General features: G+C 38.5%; 1 pseudogene; it reads left to right on the forward strand.

Moving 5' to 3' along the window:
* The first annotated feature begins 273 nt into the window (after positions 1-273).
* Positions 274-21,756, forward strand: LOC142840381 (protein arginine N-methyltransferase 1 pseudogene; annotated as a pseudogene).
* The last annotated feature ends 322 nt before the right edge of the window (positions 21,757-22,078 follow it).

Consider the following 22,078-nt stretch of genomic DNA (forward strand, 5'->3'; position numbering starts at 1 on the left):
CCCAAGTGTCCGAGCCAGCTCTCCTGTGAAGGTTACCACCAGCTCTCTTATAGCAGTGTCCAGGGAGAGGCAGAGTGAAGGCCATGGCTGGCTCAGCATGAGCCTTTGATTTCATCACACATGGTTCCTATGGCCCCCTGAAGCGACATAGGCCACAGATACTCACACACTCACCAGTTGCAGATGAACCACAGACCTAGACATGGCCCTTGGCAGAGCTAGGACCCAGATGATGTCCTGGCTAGGGTGGAACTACTGGCCACTCAGATCAGGATGTCTGGTGGTGGCATGACCCCCCGGACACCAACAAGGCCACAGGTTTCAGCCCCAACCTCAGACTTCCATGTGACCTTTGGCAGCAACATGGGCATTGGACTTCAACACAGACTACCATCTGTGATGTCACCATTGCCCCATGTGACAGTGCAGGCCACTGAGATCGGCATGACCCCAGACCTGTGGATCATGTTTATTGCTAGAGATGCCACTGCTATTTCCTTGGACAATCACTCCCATCTCAGCTCCCAGGCTTTCCTAGTGTGTGAAAGTCTTAGAATTAGACTTTGTAAGGCTAGAGAGGGAAAGTCCTATTTGTGCCTGTACCCACAGGGCAAGCCCAGAATCACTTTTCCAGGATTTAGAAAATCTGAACTAAATAGTCTTCAAAATATCCTTAACACTTGGAAATGGAGAGGGATCTAGAAACCCTTTAACACTTCCCATATTCTTCTCCATCTCGCTATTTTTGGTGTCCACACAGTTTCCAGCTGTTATTCCTAGAATCTACTAAATGCCTGAGGTTCTTCTATCATCTCCCCAATGCTCTGCTGTCCAACCTGTGAGCAGCTGAGGACTCTCCCGCGTGGAATAGTCCTGTGGAAGGTCATGTGAAAAGGTGAGTGAGTCCCACGGGATCAGACCTCTCTACTTATTACGTCTGTAAGAATTCAAGGTCTGTTCCTCTTAATAAGCTTTAAGGTTATTTCTGTACTGGTGTCTTTTCTTAGATTTTTTTTTTTTCCCAAGGAACATGACAGGTCAGACAGCCCAGTTTCACTGCTGTGCTTATTATTGTTTTCCCCTCTGCTTCCTCCCTTGGTTAATCCTGTCTGTAAACAGCCTCTAAGATATACCCAGAGGTGCACTTTACTAACCTCCTTGAACTTTACCAGTCCAACTGACAAAATTAACTAACGCAGGAGGTTGATGCTTCCTTCCTTTTTGTGGGCACTTAGACCATAGTCTGTATTCTAATAACTTCAAGATATCATTAATGTATTGCTGACATTTTATATAAATCTCTATATAAAACTTTTACAAATATAAAGCTATACCAAATCATATATTAATTTCTAATCATTCTAAATTAAAACTAAATCATAATATTAAAGGTCTTTATAATATACTCTGGATATATTTATTGACTCGTTACTGTTTCGTCAACTATTATTTAAATTGTGAGTGTATTCAAGTTTAATTTCACTTAAAATGTGTATCGGCGTGAATAAACGCAGGCAAATATTAAAGAATATATACAAATTTAATGATAAATAAAACTTACAGAACCGAGGTTCCCGCGTAGCACAGGAGGTAGGAAAGAAAGGGGCGAGCAGCCTCCCGCGTGCCCGATTTATTCGCATGCATTCGCCCGAGGCAAACCCGCCCCCTAAATGGGCTGGCTTAACCCTACAAAAATGCATGATAATTTTTGTTATGGATGGACAGAGTTCTCTCTCAAATTCATAAGTTGAAGTCCTAACCCTGAGCACCTCAGAATATGATTGATTCATGTGGGTCTCCCAGATGCAGTAGGAACATGGCCATCTGCACATGTGGAGAGAGCTCTTTGAAGAAACCAAAGTGACCAATATCTAAAGCCCAATATCTAGCCTCCATCTCTGAAAGCTATTACATTTTTCTTGCTGATTCACCTAGCATGGTGTTTTGTTATGACCAACCAGTGACCTGGGAGACCTTTAAAATTTGCTTGTCATGCTTGCATAGGAGCATGACTAATTTTCTCTGTTGTTTGATTTTTATCATGTGAGCTGTCAAAGTACACAAATATCCTATTTTTTATTTGAAGCTATGCCCTTCATATACAATACCATAGATTACCTTTAGGTCGCATTTCCCTCTTGTTACTGGACCATGGAAGATGAAAGAAGTGTTGAGATTGAGAGAAGTCTTTTCCTGCCCTTCTTTTCCCAACTGTTCAAGCAAATAATGCAGATTGTTTATTTCTACTCACTGAAAAACACTTCCTGGATGTGAAGACAGAAGGGGCTGCTCATGAAAGTACTGGCTACGGTCGCTACAAAGTCTTTCAAGTCCCTCTGCATCCTGAGGTCATTTTCCCTCTTGGTAGTGCTGCTTGCTCTTTTAGTAATTGCTTCTGTCTTTGACCTTTTCCTCTGAATTTGGAGTTAGACTCCTCCAAACCTCCCCTTCAGGGCTATAGTTTTTTTTCCTGTTTATCCAGTACACATGAAAATGTTATAAAATAACCCTCAAATAGAATGTGAAAGGAATGAGATTTTTAGTTAGAAAAGTAGAACATCAGTTAGTGATAAATCAAGAGGCTTATAGCCTCAGGTTTCTAATTATTTTTCTGGGTTCCATCCTGTGTGTGTGTGTGTGTGCGCGCGCGCGCGCTGGCAGAGAAATTTAGGCTCTGTTTCTGGAATCCCTATCTACAATATCTTATCTGCATTAAGAAGATATTATGTAAAATATATGAACACGGAAGAAACTATTTAGTTTTTGCCAAAACTAGTCAGAGTCGTTCTTGGTGAGTCTCAGCCTTTCTTACAGGACTGCTACGATTTACAGAATGGATGAAGCAAAAGCTAGAAACATGCCCGTGTAGCTGTGGGACCTTTATTTGACCTAGGAAACAGGTCTTTTTCCCAGATCCAGGAGCCAAATGTTCTAGGGGTGGACCACTCAGAAGGTTTTTAAAAGTCTTCATAGTAAGACTTAAGCTTTTGCTAGGTGATTGGTTGTTGTGGAATACTAGTTTCACTATGTAAACATGTGTTGCATTTGTTTATGCTGCATTTGTTTAACTATGAAAAGATGTGTTGCTGTTTTGCCTTATCAGCCTAAGGCACCTGAAAGGTCTAATAAAAAGCTGAGCAGCCAGCAGCTAGACAGAAGGATAAGTGGCATGGGCAGGCAGAGAGAAAAGGGGAGCCAGCTAGCTAGCCAGCCAGGGACAGCCTGCCAGGCATGGAGGAAGCTGGTAAACAGGACATACAGAATAAAAGGTAAAAAGATGAATACAATTAATAGAATGAGTAGATGAATAGAAACAGGTTAAGTTATAGGAGCTAGTGGTACAAACATAAGACGAAAGCTGAGCATTCATAGCTAATAAGTTTCTCTGTCATGATTTGGGTGCTGGCAATCCAAGAAAGACAATAGTTTTTAAAAAGTGGGGCAGATCCTGCTCTCACTGTTTTCAATGGCTTTTGTGAACCTATTCCTCATATTGGGTTGTCTCACCAACCTTTAACATGACGGGAGGAGCTTAGTCTTGCCTCAACTTGATATGCCATGTTTTGTTGATGACAATGGGAGGCCTGCTCCTTTCTGAACAGAAACAGGAGGAATAGATTTGGCAGAGGGAGGAGAGAGGAGAAACTGCAGTTGAAATGTAAGAATATGAATAAATTTAATAAAATGAGACTGGGTTGGATGTTATCAAGAAGCAGAGGCTGTTGTATGGTTGGGCATCTTGTCATATCTTATAAAGACAGCTAACTAATCTGGGGCCAAAGTTGTAATTGGTAAAGAGATGAAAATCATTAATTGATTTTTTTTAAGGAGAGAAGAGGTTTTAATATTTCATATATTGCAAACTTTTTTCCTTGTATTTGCTTGTGGTTAGACAAACTTGCAGAGTTGGTCTTGTTATCCTCACATTGTGTTTCAAAAAGACCTTGTCTGATGTTGATATTTTAAGAAATTCTTTATTTCCACTAGAGAATAACTCAACCTTGCTAGGGAAAGCATTAGGAAAGCGTTCAAGAAATGTCAGGCCAATTTTGATTGTTAGGGGCCACTTTTTTCTAACACATTTTAAAGCTAGAACAATAACAGAAAACAAACAATGCAATTTTAAAATAGGGCACGGAACTAAGCAGAGTTCTCAGAAAACGAAATGCCAATGACCGAGAAACATTTAAAAATGTTCAGCACCTTTAAAAACACACATAAATGTCCAACATTTTTAGAAACACTTTAAGATGTTCAACATCTTTGGGCATCAGGAAAAAAATGCAAATTACAACTACATTGGCATTTCATTTTACTTCAGAAAGAATGGCTAAGATCCAACAAAATGACTATCAGTGTTGGAGTGGATATGCAAATGGGGAACACTCATTTACTTCTTGTGGGAGTATGAACTGATGGAGCCACCATGTAAATCAGTGTGGAGGTTCCTCACAAGGCTAACAATAGGTCTACCACATAATCCGGCTATGCCCTTCTTGGGTATATACCCAAAGAACTCCATTACTCTAGAGATACCTGCTCATTCATCTTTATTGCTGCTCTATTCATAATAGTCAGGAAATGGTAACAGCCTATATATCCATCAACTGATGAATGGATACCAAAAATGTGATGCATTTACACAACAGAGAATCATTCAGCCATTAAGAAAAGCAAAATTATGAAATATTCAAGTAAATAGATGGAGTTGAAAACAATCATTCTGAGCGAGGTGACACACATAAGACTAACTTTGCATATTTTCTTTTATTTATGGATGTTACTTTTGAATCTTCAGATATGTATGTCTCATTTGCAATACCCATATAGAGGAAATTAAGAAGAGGCTCTGGGCCTTTTCAGGGAGGTGAACTAGAGCTCTGTGACATAAAGGGCTAACGGGGAATAATGGAACAGGAAGGGTTAAATTGAGGTGGGATGTGAGGGCAGGGTAGACAAGGTAATATAGTGAGGGATGAAGAACACTAAAGACTTTACAAAAAAGTCATGTGGAAAGTTCCTACTGCAGAGCCTTCCTAAAATATATGTATACATACGTATAAACAGAGTTAAAATGGAGTTACTCTATAATGGACCATGATGTCCCTACAGGCTTAAAAATAAAATTGTCAGTCCCAAGAATAGGTTACTTCTCTTTGGAATTGTAAGACCCATGAACAGTACAGGCTATTGCTGATGCTATTTAGTTACCTTGCAGAACTTTATGGTAAGACCATGTTGCTGAAGACACCACATACCTACCTGAGTTGCCGAACATGGAAAAATCATGCTAGTACTGACCTGGGAAGTGCTATTCATGCTGCTGAAAGAGAAAAATATTTGTCAGTCTTACCCAGATATGAGCCCAGTGAGCCGCAATAACAACTGGCGAGTCATACTTACCCACTGACAAAAGAGTGGCATGAGCATCATGGAACCACTTTCTGATTGAATTTAAGCCCTGCTCTACAAGATGAAACTCATACCGAACGCCATTATTGGGCTAAGAGCTTGTGTCTAGGGAGATCCTAGGCCCTAGGAGAGACATTTCTACTATTATTCTGCTAAATACTATGGACATAGTAGTAAACCAGCTGTGAATGACTCATCATTAAATTTATAGATTAATACATCTCTCAACTCTTAGCAGAAACGCTTCTGTTTACAATAAATGGTGTTTAAAAAAAGAGACCTACAAGTGGTCAAGGTGCAGAGAATAAGAGACTAGAATGTCCAACCCTAAACCACCCTTCTTCCCAAGGCTTGGGGATCATTATGAAAGGTGGGGAGGAATAAATGTAAAGGCCTGAGGTAGTAGATAACTACACAGAAATAGTATCTCTTAGTAGACATTATGGCAACTGCACATTAGGACTCATAGTGGTTATGAGAGCATGCCCAAGACCCATGTAAGCTTAAGCTATATTAAATCCCAACAAGGAAAGCTGAGCTGGGTATGAAATCTCACTCTTACCAGAGGGGCAATTAACAATTCAAAGCAAATGGGATAAGGAACATTAGTTTACTCTTAGACTGTAAACCCTGGTAAGCTGACCACATCAGTGGGAAGTGGCACATCCAAGAATATATGGGTAACATAATTTCAACTTGATGGGTTAAAAATAAACAAAGAGTATACAAAGTTAGGTGTGCTGGCTAGTTTTATGTCAACTTGACACAAGCTTGGCTTATTTTGGAAGAGGAAGCCTCAGTTGAGAAAATTGCCTCACAAGATAGACTAGTGGGCAAGCCTGTGGTACAGTTTTCTTGATTGCTGTTCAATATGTGAGGGCCCACCTCACCCTGAGCAATGGCATCCATGGGCTGGTTGGTGTTACAAAAACCAGGCTGAGCAAGCCAGCAAGCAGCACGCCTCCATGACTTCCTTTTTAGTTTCTGCCTTCAGGTTCCTGCCCTCCTTGTTTGAGTTCCTTCTCTGATCTCCTTCATCCCCACATTGTTTTTGATCACGGTGTTTTATCACAGCAACAGAAACCAAAGACAGGTAACAAGATAACAGGGGCTGGATCTGGGAGGAATGGGAGATAGGGTAAATAGGATCAAAGCATGCTGTATGACATTCTCAAAGAACCAATAACAATTTTTCAAAAGAATATAGTGCAACAAACCAATCCAATGCTAGAATTTTAAAAATAACTTTATATTTACTATATGTTGATCCTTGTTTATCCTCTTGCCTCATCCCAAGAGCTCACCTTCTCCTAAATTTTCCTATTGTCACCTTGTCTTTTGTTTTATAAATTTCATATACAAACATAAAATTTATATATTATCTCTTTTGGAGGGATGGTGTTTTGAGACAGGATTTCTCTGTAGCTTTGGAGCTTGTCCTGGAACTAGCTCTTGTAGACCAGGCTGGCCTTGAACTCACAGAGATGTGTCTGCCTCTGCCTCCCAAGTGCTGGGATTAAAGGCATGCATCACAACCACCCGGCTATATGTTATAACCTTGCATGGTTTTGAATTTAGTTAGCAAAATAATGTTATATATGGATTTTTCTCAAACTTGGTTTTCTCACAGAGCATTATCTTACTATGATCAATCTGTGTTGTAATATATACTTCTAGTAGCTTCTTTTATGCCTTGTATTTTTGGAATGTACCAACATTGTATTTAACAATTCTTGTGTTTGGGGTATTTTTCTTTGACTGTTGTTGTTTTTACAAATAGTGCTTATACGTACTTTCGAAAACATTGGGTTTTTTATATGTTCAAAACAGTTTTGGAGTGTATAGCTATAATAATTTCTAGTTCACGTTCAAATATGGGCAATGCCAGTTTTTTCCTAGGGGCATTTAAATTTATAATCTCAGCAGCAATGTATAAGAGAGCCCAATGACCCACACATTCTGCCATACTTTGTCATATAATATTACTTTTCTTACATGTTTGTCATCATTTTTAACCATGATATTCTCTTCTTTAATTTCTAAGCAGAGATTCATTTCACGTTATATTGGCCTTATGTTTTTCCTATTCTATAAAATACATGTTTGTTACTTTTCCCATTTATCTAGTGCATTATTTATCCTTTGCTTTTGATCTGTAGTTTATATATTATTTATGAAAATACTTTATTGATTAGATATGGTAGATGTCTGCTTTCATTTTAAAGCTTGTCTTCATTTATTTTAAGTTTTTTAATAGAAGTTTTTATTTTATATTAACTTTACTTGTATTTTGTGGATAGAGCTTTTATGTGCTTTAGAGAAATATTTTGGTATGCTAGGGTCTAAAAGATGTTGCTCATATTTTCACCTTAAAATTTAAAAGACTTTGTTTTCTATCTAACTTCTTTATCTGGAATAGACTTTCATTCTAAAATTAGATACAACCATTTTTTTCTATCTCCATTTACTAAATGGCCCCGTATTTCCCCTGTGTTCTTCAGTATTTTTTGTTTTATAGATCTAAAATTCCATCTGTGCATGTCTCTGCTCCGGGGATGTCTTCTGTGTTCCTTGATCAATTTTCTACTCTTCTGTTTTTATCTGTAGAATCTTTTCATACATTTCCCCTATTGGGGAAGGAGAAATTGTAGTCCAGTGTGGCCTCACAGTCATCCTGTCTCTGTCTCATATGTACTTGCATTACAGATACACGACATCATACTCAGCTTCCACAAATTTTTTAAATTAAGCATTTTATTACACAACGTTTCAAACATATACAAAGGCAAAGAAAATGTAACACTCACCCTTATACTTGTTACAGACTTGTTTTCAATAATTAGATATTGGTGAATGTCATTTTCCACCCATCTCCTCTTGATCTTCTAGAGTATTTTTAAGTAAATACCAAGGATCATCTCTCTCATCCTTAAATACTGAGCATGTGGCTGGGCAGTGGTGGTGCACACCTTTAATTCCAGCACTTGGGAGGCAGAAACAGGTGGATCTTTGTGAGTTTGAGGCCAACCTGGTCTACAGAGCAAGTTCTAGGACAGACTCCAAAACTACACAGAGAACCCCTATCTCGAAAAAAAAAAATATTGAGCATATGTCTCTAAAACAGTACCTCTCAACCTTTCTAATCCTGTGACCCTTTAATACAGTTTCTCATGTTGTGGTGATCCCCAGCCCTATGTTGTTGCTACTTCATAACTATAATTTTGCTACTTTTACGAATTGCAATGTAATAATGTAAATATTTGATATGCAGGGTATCTGATATGCAACCCCTGTGAAAGGATCATTTGACCCCCAAAGGGGGTCTTTGAGAGGCCGAAGATACAGTTGTTTTTGCAGAGGACCTGAGTTTGATTTCCAGCACCCATGCTGCATGGAAACCACCTGTAACCTCACTTCTATGATGAAGTCAGAATCTAAATAATGCCTATGCTTTGGTTTTGTTGGTATTGCTCTTAATCCTCCTTTAGTCTAGGTTCTCCTGAGGCTTTATAGCCAGTAAGAAAATCAGAAGCTCAATTTTAAAATGGGGAAATGTATATGAACTGACATCTCACCAAAATGTACATATGCCAAATAGGCCTTTTAAAGTGATATCTGAGAATTACAAATTAAAATAACAACCAAAGCAACATAAATGCATCACACACACACACACACACACACACACACACACACACACACACATATATACACACATTCAATTTATCCATTCACCTACTTAAGGACATCTTGTTTATGTCTAAGTTTTGACAATTGAGTATTAAATTACAAGAACCATTTATGAGCAGGTTTTGTGTGGACATAAATTTTTATTTTTATTTTTTCATTACCAGAAATTAAGTGCATAGATGGATGTACATTTTCAATTCATTTGAGTAAATATTGTATAATTACCATATCATGTGAGAAAACTATGTTTAGATCTACAGAAACCTGCTACTCTTCCAAAGTGTTTATCATTTTGCATCCCACCAGCAATGAATGAGATTTTTTATTTCCTCACATCCCTGCTAGCATTTATTATTGTTCTGAATTGTAGCTATTCCAAAAGGAATGTCTGTACTGTATACTGGAGGCTACTTCTCACCAGTTTCTTTGTATATACAGATAAGTATTTAGAATGTAGTTATAAATAATAATTCATATTTACTGAAAACATTTTCCAGTATAAAAATGAGTCATATGAGTACATTCCAGTCAACATTATTTAAAAAGATATGGTTATAATTGTCTTAGAATAACCAGATATGAGTGGGAATAGACGCTTAGCAGCCACGAATTCTAGTGATATAAGTAAATATGCATCCCACACTCATGCTTACTGACTGTAGTATTCCAGAATCTAGAACTATCATGATTATTCAAGCAATTTGCTGTTGTGAACATGTACACATGTGATTTTGGCAGTACTGTAACGCACACCTGTGTATATCCATCCGAGTGCATTTGTTTAATGATTTCCTTAGGATTCATTCTTCTTTGAGAAAGTACTGGCTCAGAGTAGAGTATGGACATTTTTGATGATGCATTTTATAGATACTGCTACATTTTTCACAAGGAAAATTGTGCCAGAATGTATTCCCTCAAATAATTTACCAGAGAACATTTTCCCCAAGCCTCATCACCAATTATTTTTCACATACATGAAAATTGATATTTAATCACTGTTTAAATTTTTATTTAAAAGCAATATTGGGGACTGGGGATCTATCTCAGTGGTAAAACTTTTGCTTAGCGTTTACAAGGTCCTGAGCTTAATCTCCTATACCACAAAAATGTTAGAGCTATATTTAAAATGATAGTACACTTATGTGTTTTCAAAAGCTCAATGACATTGAATAAAATAGTCTCCTTCTCTTTGATTATGATTTTTCTTGTTGCTATTCATGAAATTCAATTTTTCAGATAATAATTATTCATTGCGATTCTGTGTTTGTTAACCTGTTGTCCTAGTTTCATTTCTGTTGGGAATAATAGGACACAGGTGCTATGAATGGGAAATGGAGAAAACAAGGGCAGGGCGAGCCATATCTCGGGAGGGTGGAGGGAGGGCAGCACAGTTGGAGAGGGAAGTGGGGTGAATAATACTGAAAAGATTATAAAAGACACAGGAATCATATATTTTATGTCTACTTAAAATTACACACATACAAGTACATATATTTAATTGAAGTTATGCCACTTGAGGTAACAGTGTTCCCCCAAGAGCTATAGACCATCTAACAAAAACTCTAGTTCCAGGCATGGGAAACTTTATTTTGAATTGTTGATCAGGGAAGTCAAAGAAACACAACTCCCTCCCCGCCCCCCCCCCCCGAAAAAATTAAAGACTATACCCATTACCCTTGGTAGCCTTCTAGAAATAAAAAGTAAAGAATCTAATGGGGGTTGGGACAGACCTGAAGCCTTTTCTCTGAGAACTAGCTTTCATAGTACTGAAAGGAATTATTCAAGCTGCTGAAGGAGAGAAGCAATCAGTAGTAGTACCTATCTGTAATGCCTGTGGACTAGAAAAAAATGACCAGAATGACAAGATATCCTGAAAGTTACAATTGTGGTACTTGTATCCTAGGTGTAACCACCAACCATGTGATTGTACTTAAGGCCCACCCAATAGAAGGGAATTCATACATGGTATTGTAAACCTAGCCCACTACCCTTGGTTGATGAGGCCAAGAGAACTGTCTACTGCCACTACACTAAGCCAGTATAATATACACAACTACATTCTAAATACTTATTTGCTTACACACAAGTAAATGCAGCTCTTACCCATCACCTTTTTGTAGCAGATGAAGATTATTAGAGAAATTCACAACGAGTCAAAATGCAGAGAACAACTAACTATTTGGTGCTCATCCCCAGTTGATACATCTACAACACAACCCCTTCATCTGCTCAGGGAGCAAGACAGAAGAGGGTTCAGAAAGATTTTAAGAGCCAGAAACCAGGACAAGATGTGTGCTATGAGACAGTGTCTTTTATATATGGCAGGGAAGCTTCACCCAGGAAATGTCAGCAATATGGTTGCCTAAACACAACCTAAAAAATGACAACACCAGTTGCCATGTTAATGTTGCTGAGGAAATTTACATATGGCTTCTTGCATACAAGAACTACAGGAAATCGATGGGAGAGGGAAACTCAGTCTTCTCCAGGGATGAGCCCCCTGATAGGTTACCAAATCCTAAGAGGTCAGCCCTAAACACATGTGAGAGCAACACTAAAGTATCTCAGCATATTGTAGATATAAGCTTGTGTACATATGTGTATATACATGTGTAGGTAGAGACTGCGCATTCATTTCCTGGATGCTCAGACCCAAATAATCACACAGAAAGTGTATTAGTTACAACACTGTTTGTTGAATGACTCTAGCATATTCCTCTTAAATTAACCCATTTCTCTCAATCTTTGTATCACCATGAGGCTATGGCCTACCGGTAAGGTTCCTAAGGTTTCTGTGTGTCCTCCTTTAACAGCTATATGGCATCTCTTTTATTCTGCCTATTCTCTCTCTCTACCTCTATTCAGATTTTCTGCCTGACTTTACTCTGCTAAGCCATTGGCCAAAACAGGTTCTTTATTAACCAATGCTAATAAAACATGTTCATAGCATACAGAGGGGAATCCCATGTCATCTCCCCTTTTCTGTCTAAATAAAAGAAAGCTTTAACTTTAACATAGTAAAATTACATATACAAATCAGGTTCAAGCAAGAATTACAGTTACAATATTTAGTCTATTTGTATCTGGCAAAATTAAGGAAAATATGCTATCATCTCTTTTACCTTTATGAGTCTAGTTTATATCTAATTTATATTTTATTATAACAAAGGAAAACTATAACTATCTGTCTTCAACTCTTCAAAGACCCCAGAAAGATATAATATTACCTAAGTAAACAGGAAGTGCATTGTAATCAACTTCCAAAACTTTAGAATTGAAAGAGACATCCTGCTGTTGGGGCAGGAAATTTGTTCTGCCTTTTGCTGGCAAAGTTCATCAGTTGCTTTCTTCTGTGTCCTGCGGAATGTCTGGCAGTTTTTTTATGTGAAACAGAAACTTTGAAGGACCATCTCCTCTTTTGGAAAGTTCATCAGTCACTTTTCTCTGGGTCCTGCATGTCCAGGTCATATAGCATACTATCAAGCAGTCCAGGCGAGAGCAGTTTCTTGCCCAAATGGCTAGCTTTGTCACATTGAAGGCAAATTCCATAACAAGTTTCATCAATACCCATCAACCTTTCTTAAGTAATTGGTTTTGCCGCAAGCAGAAATGCCAAGAAAAGTCTAAGTTCTTAAAACATTTTAAATGCCATATTTTGTAAATCTTTGAAAGGTTTTAAGACTACTTATCCATCTGAAATATATCCTTATAAATCTAGAAAACCTAACATGACTACAGTTTGAGTATTATAGATGAATATTTATTACTCTGTATTTAATTATATAGTACATTCTTTTAATAAGTTGCACAAATACAATACCCTAAACAAGAGCAGAAATACATATACACAGTGTGACAAATTGACCTTGATTTGTATCAATAGACCAAATTCTGTACCAATGTATTCATTTCTTTTTTTTTAATTTATTTTATTTATTATATATAGTGTTCTGTCTACATGTTTGCCTGAACTCCAGAAGAGGGCACCAGATCTCATTACAGATGGTTGTGAGGCACCATGTGGTTGCTGGGAATTGAACTCATGACCTCTGAAAGAACAGTCAATGCTTTTAGCCTCTGAGCCATCTCTCTATCCCCTCAGTATTCATTTCTATATCATATGTCCCTTTTTTTTTAAAAAAAAAAAGGAGATTGACTATGACCATTAATGATTTCTGCCCAACCCTTTTAAATGAAAATAAGCATTTATAATCAATCATTTTGGGAATTTGGGTGTAGTTTACTCCAAATTGCTTCCTCTTTTTTGTTGGGTGAAGTATTTTTAGGGTTCACAGAGAACTTTTTGAGGGTCTTGTTTCATCAAACCACAATTTCCTGGAATTTCCATCCTCCGTGGAAACAAAAGCAGACCTGCTTTTCTAAAGTAACATATCCTTAGACTCAAAGTTTGAAGTTAAGATACCTTTAAATATATATATGTTGGTTTAGCCCAGCAGCCCTCAGAATTAAATGTCTCTCTGCAATCAAAAATTCAAAGAAAACACAATAATATACATAATCCAAGCTGTGTATGTTCTATCTTTATGTGACTTATTTGTCTATACTCCTTTAATCTATGACTATGTGCACTTTTTATATTGCTTTTACTGTCTCTTTTAAGGCTTGGCTTTATTTTATTTTTTGTTTTTAGACTTCATTTTATAACCATTTATACTCTTTTTCCTTTCTCTCCCAAGCCTATGAAAATTGTTAAACATACTACATCTCATTTAGGGGTCTTTTATGTCTGAATCTGTCCTATTGTGTATCTGAAATCCTTTTCTAACAAGGAGCATTTTAAAATGGTAAGCAGTATGGTTGCATCAGCCTTGAATGCTGGCTCCACCTCTCTTGGCTTTTCAATATGGCAGAGGTATATACTGGGACTGCTGGGTGGGAGCCATGCTCACCACCTCAACTCTGGGAAGCACCTTGCAGCACATAAACCCTTTCTTTCTGAGTAAAAGCTAAATCTATGCAGCCCGGAAATGTCTCCGGGTGTGGCGGCAGGAATCTGAACACGCCTAGCAGACCCGATCCAGCTGCTTGCCCAGGTAGGGGTGCTTAGCAGCAAACATGCTCTCAGCTACTTTTCTCCTAACCCTGAGCGGGCATACAATCACACACACCCAAAGTGTGTGGCTGGCTACGTGGGTTAGTCCCAAATGTATGGACGCCATTTTGTAAATGGAGGCTGTTCATTTATTTCTCGATTGCTCAGACCTGGATAATCATACAGAAAATACATTAATTACAACACTGTTCAGCCTACTATCGCAGGCTTCTTATTAACTAACTCTTACATATTAAATAAACTTGTTCCTATTAAACTGTGTATCACCACGATGCTGCGACTTACGAGTAGGTTCTTCTCCTTTGGTAGCTACACGGTGTCTTCTTGACCCCACCTACTTTCTCTCTATATCTCTGTTCATATTTCCTGCCTGGATTTGCTCTGCTAAGCCATTGGCTGAAACAGCTTTATTCATTAACCAAAAGTAATACGGCACAGCATACAGAGGGGCATTCCATATCACAATTCCACTACAATCAATAATAAGACAAGGCTGTCCACTCTCCCCATATCTATTTAACATAGATTAAATATTGAAATTCTAGCTAGAGCCATAAGGAAACTAAAGGAGATCAAGGTTATACAAATCGAAAAGGAAGATGTCAAAATATCATTATTTTCAGAAGATATTGTAGTATACATATGCAAACCCAAAAACCCTCCCAGGGAAATCCTCCTTCAGCTTATAAACACCTTCCTTTAAGTGACTATATACAAGACTAACTATAAAAAAAATATATATACACTTTGTCCTGCCTACAATATGTGCTAGGATTGGTGCCTAGCCCAGTTGTCATGAGAGAGGTTTCATTAAGCAACCGATGGAAACAGATGCAGACCCACAACCAAACTTTGGACAGAGCTCAGCAAATCCTGCAGAAGAGGGGGATGAGAGATTGTAGGAAGCACAGGGTTTAAAAACACCACAAGAAATCTCACAGAATCAACTAACTAACCTGGGCTCATAAAGGCTCACAGAGACTCAACCGACAAGCAGCAGCTGACCTAGATCCTCTGCATATATGTTACATCTGTGTAGCTTGGTCTCATTGTGAAACTTACAACAGTGGTAATGGGCTGTCTCTGACTCTGTTGTTTGCTTTTGGGATCCTTTCCTCCTACTGGGTTGCCTTGTTGTGCTTGGTCTCACTGCAACTTGATATGCCATGGCTGGTTGTTATTTATGGGACACCTGCTCCTTTCTGAAGAGAAATAGAGGAGGAGTGGATTGGGGGTAGGGGAAAGGAGGAGAGTTTGGGGGAGGGACTGGGAAGAGCAACTCCAGTTGGGATAGAAAAACAAAAATATTTTTAACAGATTGAAAAGAAAAAATGTAGACATCAACAAACCAAATAATCCAATTTGAAAATGGGGTACAGATTGGAGGAGGGGGAGGGAGTGGGAATTGGGATTGATATGTAAAATGAAAAAAGATAATTTTTATAAAGTAAAATTTAAAAAGTGAAAAAATGTAGTGCAGATCTAAACAGAATTCTCAGCAGAGGAGTCTCAAATGTCTCAAATGGCAGAGAAGCACTTAAGCAATGCTCGACATCCTTAGCCATCAGAGAAATGCAAATCAAAATTACTTTGAGATTCCATCTTATACTTGTCAAAATGGCTAAGATCAAAAATGCAGGTGACAACTCATGCTGGTGAGGATATGGAGTAAGGGGAACACTCTTCAATTACTGGTGGGAGTGCAAACTTGTATAGCCAGTTTGAAAATCAATATGGCAGTTACTCAGAAAATTGGGAAATGATCTACCTCAAAATACAACTATATCACTTCTGGGCATATAAACAAAAATACTTCATCCTACCACAAGGACATTTGCTCAACCATGTTCAGAGCAGCTTTATTTACAATAGTCAGAAACTGGAAATGACATACATGTCCATCATCTAAAGAATGGATGAAGAAAATATACATTTACACAATGTAATATTACTCAATTGTTAAAAAATATGTTATGAAATTTTCAGGCAAATGGATAGAACTAGAAAAAAAATTGTGAGTGAGGTAATCTAGACCCAGAAAAACAGACATATACTCACTTATAAGTGGGTATTTGCTGTAAAGTATAATTGTGCTACAATCCACAGACCCAAAGAGTCTAAGTAACAAGGAGGGCTCAAGAGAGTGTGCATGAATCTTCCTGGGAAGGGAAAATTAGAATAGATTTTGGTGGCAGAATGGAGATGGATGAGATGGGAACAGGAGGGATCATGTTGGGGGGGATGGAGAGAGTGTACTGGAAGAGACAACTGAAATTGGGGTCCATTTCAGAGGTAAGGTAGAAACCTAGTGCAGTGGAAACTCCCTGGAATCTACAAGGCTCTCTGTAGCAAAGACTCTTAGTAATGGGGGAAGTAGAGCCAGAACCAGCCATCTTCTGTACCAGGCAAGTCCGCTAGTGGAGGGACTAGGAGACCATCCCAGCCACGAACACTTCGGCCTACAATTTGTCTTCCTGCAAGATGTGCTGGAGGTAAAGGTGGTGTAGAAATTGTGGGCGTGGCCAACCAATGACTGGTCCAACTTGAGACCCATGCTACAAGAGGGAGTCCACATCTGACACTGGCTGGAGGGCTAGGACCCAGAGGCTAGACAGCCCAGAAATCTAGGATAGAACCAAAAAATGACTGAGAAAAAAGTCAATAAAATGATTCCTGATGATAGTCTGCTATACTCACAGACTGAAGCCTAGCATATTCATTATCAGAGAGGCTTCATTCAGCAGCTGACAGAAACAGGTGCAGAAATAAAAAGCCAAATTTTATGCAGAGCTTGGGGAATCCAGAAGAGGAAGAGGAAGGATTGTAGGAGCCAGAGAATTAAGGACACCATAAGAACATGGCCCACAGAATGATCTAACCTATGCTCATAGGGGCTTACGGAGAGTGAGTCGAGAAGCAGAAGCATACTTAGTGTAGAAAGGAAGGCAGTGCAATAAAAAATCAAAATGATCCCAACTCAAAGAAAACAACCAAGTAAACAAAAAATTTAAATAATGGAGGGCATCAAAAGGACATAGCAGTTAAATGGGTTCCTAATGGCCAAATTAGGATGTTTGTGACAATTAAATAAGTATTATTTGATTATTATCTGGAGTCTAAAATCAATGTCCATGAATTCATATTGGCATAAATTCTTAAATAAAAATAAAATGAATAGAGAAGATAAATCTTTTGCGAAGAATTATAAACAATTTATAATGCTATCCCTTAAGTGGGAAATTATAACTCCTTATATGGGGAGTTACACATGGGGGCTGTGCACAGTGATTTCCTTGTAAGGGTACAGGGAAAAAAAGGAGGATTTAGTTTGTATTGGAGAAACCCAGCAAGCTCTACCTCAGCCACTTGGTCTAGTGCCAATATTGGGACCATTAAATTCTATGAATAGCAAGTACCCTTGATGTGATATAGTGAGAATGGTACTTTGTCTTGTGTTATTCCACCCCAAATCCATAATACTAATATGAGAAAAAATATCAGAGAAATATAAGTTGAGGGGCCATCAATAAAACATTTGGCCAGGAATTTTTTTAAACTGTCAAAGTCATCAAAACAAGAGAGTTTGCTAGAGCCAAAGAAACATAATGAAATGAGATTCTGAGACAGGAACACACACACACACACCATTAGGTGTATCCATATTGTCAGGATCATCATTATTTCCTTCTTTGTTACTGCTGAACTGTATTCATTCGGTATGTATACCACATTTTCTTTAGCCATCCACATGCCAATGGCCATTTAGATCCTGATCTTCATTCCTTCTTGTGTCTTTTCAAAGCTGCTATCTGCAACTACTGTAGGTCAGGACTACATGAGCCTTATCCTTGCCTTGGAATTGTCCTTTTTGAACTGCTTTAATCCTGAGTAAGGCTTATTTCATGGAGAGAGTAGAAAATAGTTTAAAATGGAATGTTAATTACATAGAGGAATTGTTAAAGTATTTTCATTTCAGCCTTCACCCTCTCATGTTGTCCCCTCCCACCTTAGGCTCCCTCTTAGTGAGCAAAGCACCTGGCTCCATCACTATAGCAACTAGCAGCTAGGGCCAATTAAGTTATAGCTGTGTAATTAGATACCTAAGTTGCTTATAAAGCGCACAGTACTGAATGGAGGTGACAAGATGACAGGAGGGAGGATAGGCACATCTTAACTAGAAAGAAATGGATAGTTGGAAGCCATCCTCTATCTTCACTCCATGGGAGCCACAGACTTGGGTGTTTAACATCATGGCAATTGTCTTTGAACAGTATGCCAAGTGGTGATACCAGGCCCCTTCGAAGAGAAACATGGGGGAATCTCTCCCCAAAATTGTACCCTCAACACACGAGTATGAGCATATTTTCCCAGCACTCTATTTATAGAACTTTGTGCACAGTGCTAAAGCTTTATCAGACCCATGGTCTATGTTCTTCCTGCCGCTTACTGCTCCAGATAGTTCGAGACTTGCTATTAGTCACCAGTAATCCTAGTGAGTCACTCACCACTCTTACTGGAACATATTCTGTCAACTGGGATGCTGTTTTCTTTGGCCTGGGACTCAGTTTTCTCATTTGTACTGATTTAGAAGAGTCTATGAATCTACAAATGGAACTTTGCTGTCTTGCCTTGCAGTATGCCGAAGCGTACATGTTAAGCAAAGCCAGATCCCTTCTTAAGTAGTTTAGTATGAATAACTGAGAGATAATTACACAGTGAAACCAGGAGACTGTGGAAACATGACTTTATGCAGATACGTTTCATCAAATGTAAATAAAGAATTATTTCTTTTATGTGTCTCATATAATTCTTTTGTAGAAAACTAAGGAGAAATATAACTCAATATAATTCACCTACTTAAAGAGTACAATTAAATTGAATATATTCGTGGAACTTTGTGACCATCATAGCTCCCTCTGTCTTCCTTCAATCCAACCAGTCAAAAATAAGAAGCTGTGGAATGTTCAACCTTAAATAGAACATTTATATGACACCCCTTTCTCCCAAGGCTCAGCATCATTGTGGAAGCCCTCTTCCAGAGGCCAGAAAGATTGTAAGAACCAGAGGTGGTCGGTGACTGCAAGGACCATGTACTCAACTCATCAGCCCATTTATTGACTGTAGCCTGGTATTTAATTTTTGAAGTTATTTATATATAATATATATTATATATATTAAACAATCCTTTGTTAGATGTATAGTATGCAAATTTTTTCTCATTCTGTGGGGTGTCTCTTCATGTTCATGATGGTTTCCTTGTTGTGCAGAAGCTTTATAACTTCATGCAGTCCTGCTGGTCAGTTCTTTCTTTGATTCTTTTCATTTGCTGTCTACAGTTGTACTGTATGAACATTTTGGCCCTCATCATTTAATGAACATTTGGTGTCTTTTCACTTTAGACCTCTTATGAACAATGCTGCTATAAATATTTGTGTGTAAGCTTTTGTATAGACAGTTTCAATTCTTTGTTAGGACTGAATCTAGGATAGGCTTGTTAGGTCATCTGTACCTTTATGTTTAACTTTTTGAAGAACTGCCAAACTGTTCTGAACAACAGGATTTAAGAGTTTTACCAGCAGTGAATGTGGTCAAGTTCCTCAATTTCTATGACAATACTTTTTCTTATCTCTTAAACTATTGCATTGGATGTCAGGTGATATCTCATTGTGGCTTTGACTTGCATGTCCTTGACAATAAATGGCTTGCAGCAGCTCCTCATATATTTATCAGCCATTTATTTATCTTTGAAGAACTATCTATTCAGATTCTCTGTCCATTTATTAATTGAATATTTGTCTTTTAAGTATTGGCATAGGGTTTTATTTTATTTCCACTTTCAAACCACTCGTTAAAGTGTATGATTTTCAAAGAAATGTATTCTTTTTTGAGATTGCATTTTCAAAGTTAAGGGACTAAATTTATTCATTGGAATGTGAATGCATGGTTTCCCAATGGTTTTTAAAATTTTTATTATTGTGTGTGCATATGTGTGTGTGAACATTATATGGGGAGGACATGTATGCCACGGTGTATGTGTACCAGAGGACAACTTAGTTCTCTCCTTCCACCATTACATGGTTTCCAAAGATCAAACTCAGACTGCCAGGCTTGTATAGCAAGACCTTTACCTGCTGAGCCATCTTGATGACACTGAGTATTTTGGGCTTCTCTGCTGAAACTTATTTGCTGTGTAGACAAGGATTTATTTCCGGCTCTCTGCCCTGCTTCACACCATTTTGATTACTGTGGCTTTGTGATACATTTTAAATTAGTAATTGTGAGATGTCCAAGTCTTCAAAACTGTTTCAGTCATTTGATATCCTGTATGAATTTTATTAGAGATCTAATTGTGGGATAATATTCTAAGTATTTTGATAAGAATTGCATTGAGTCTGTGAAATCTGTGGATGTTTGGGAGCAGTATAGACCTCTTGACAACGCTGTGCTACTTTTTCCACTTCATGAAAATAGAATGGGGAGAGAAGAAAGGGGAGGGGTCTCGGGGGCCTGAGGACTTGGGTGAAGATGGCAGCAGCTGAGGCCATGAACTACCCAATGTTGAGGACATGACATCCAAAGACTCTTATGCCCACTTTGGCATCCATGAAGAGATGCTGAAGGATGACGTATGTACCCTTACATACCACAACTCCATGTTTTACAATCGGCATTTCTTCAAAGACAAGGTACTTCTGGATGTGGGCCCAGGCACTGGCATCCTCTGCATGTTTGTGTCCAAGAAAGGCCAGCAAGGTCATTGAGTCTGAGTGTTCCAGTATCTCTGGTTATGCTGTGAAGATTGTCAAAGGTGACCATCATCAAGGGCGAGGTGGAGGAGGTGGAGCTGCTTGTGGAGAAAGTGGACATCATTATCAGCGAGTGGATGGGTGACTGTCACTTCTATGAGTGCATGCTCAATACTGTGCTGCACGCCCATGACAAGTGGCTGGCACCCAATGGTCTCATCTTCCCAGACTGGGCCACCCTTTATGTGACAGACATTGAGGACTGACGATATAAAGACTGTAAGATCCACTGGTGGAAAAATGTAAATGGTTTTGATATGCCCTGCATCAAAGATGTGGCCATCAAGGATCCCTTGGTGGAAGTAGTGAAGCAGCTGGTCACTAATGCCTGCCTCATAAAGGAGGTGGACACTTATATGGTCAAGGGAGAGGACCTGACCTTCTCCTCCCCTTTCTGACTGCAAGTGAAGAGGAATGACTACATACATGCGTTGGTGGCCTACTTCAATATCGAGTTCACACGATACCACAAGAGGACCAGCTTTTCTTCTAGTCCTATGTACCCATACACACACTGGAAGCAGACTGTTCTACATGAAGAACTACCTAACTGTGAAAACTGGTGAGGAGATCTTTGACACTATTGGCATGAGGCTCAATGCCAAAAGCAATCGCGACTTGGACTTTAACATAAACCTGGACTTCAAAGACCTGCTATGTGAGCTGTCTTGCTCCACTGACTACTGGATGCACCAAGATGGTGCCAGGCTGACCCTGCAGAAGGGGGCTCTGGGCTTGGGGGATGGGAGGGTACATCATGACTGTTTTTCATAATTTATGTTTTTATATGTGGTTATGTTTATGCCAATAAATCCTCATTTGACCATTAAAAAAAGAAAGGAAACATAATGGGGGCATGTTTATGTTTATTTATGTCTTTAGATTTCTTTCAAAGCATTTTTTTCAGTTTTCAATAGACATGTCTTTCATTGGATTGGGTATATAGTTCAGTGTCAGGTTCCTTGTCCAGCATGTATGAGGCTCTATTTTCAGTATCCAGTACTGGAAGAAAAATGAGCTGAATTTCAAAAGAACAACATGATTGGGGGGGGCGCTGCGAATTATAGCAAGTAAGTAGACTGCTTGCCTAATATGC

The sequence above is a fragment of the Microtus pennsylvanicus genome, chromosome X (genome assembly GCF_037038515.1).
Source record: "Microtus pennsylvanicus isolate mMicPen1 chromosome X, mMicPen1.hap1, whole genome shotgun sequence".
Classification (NCBI taxonomy): Eukaryota; Metazoa; Chordata; class Mammalia; order Rodentia; family Cricetidae; genus Microtus; species Microtus pennsylvanicus.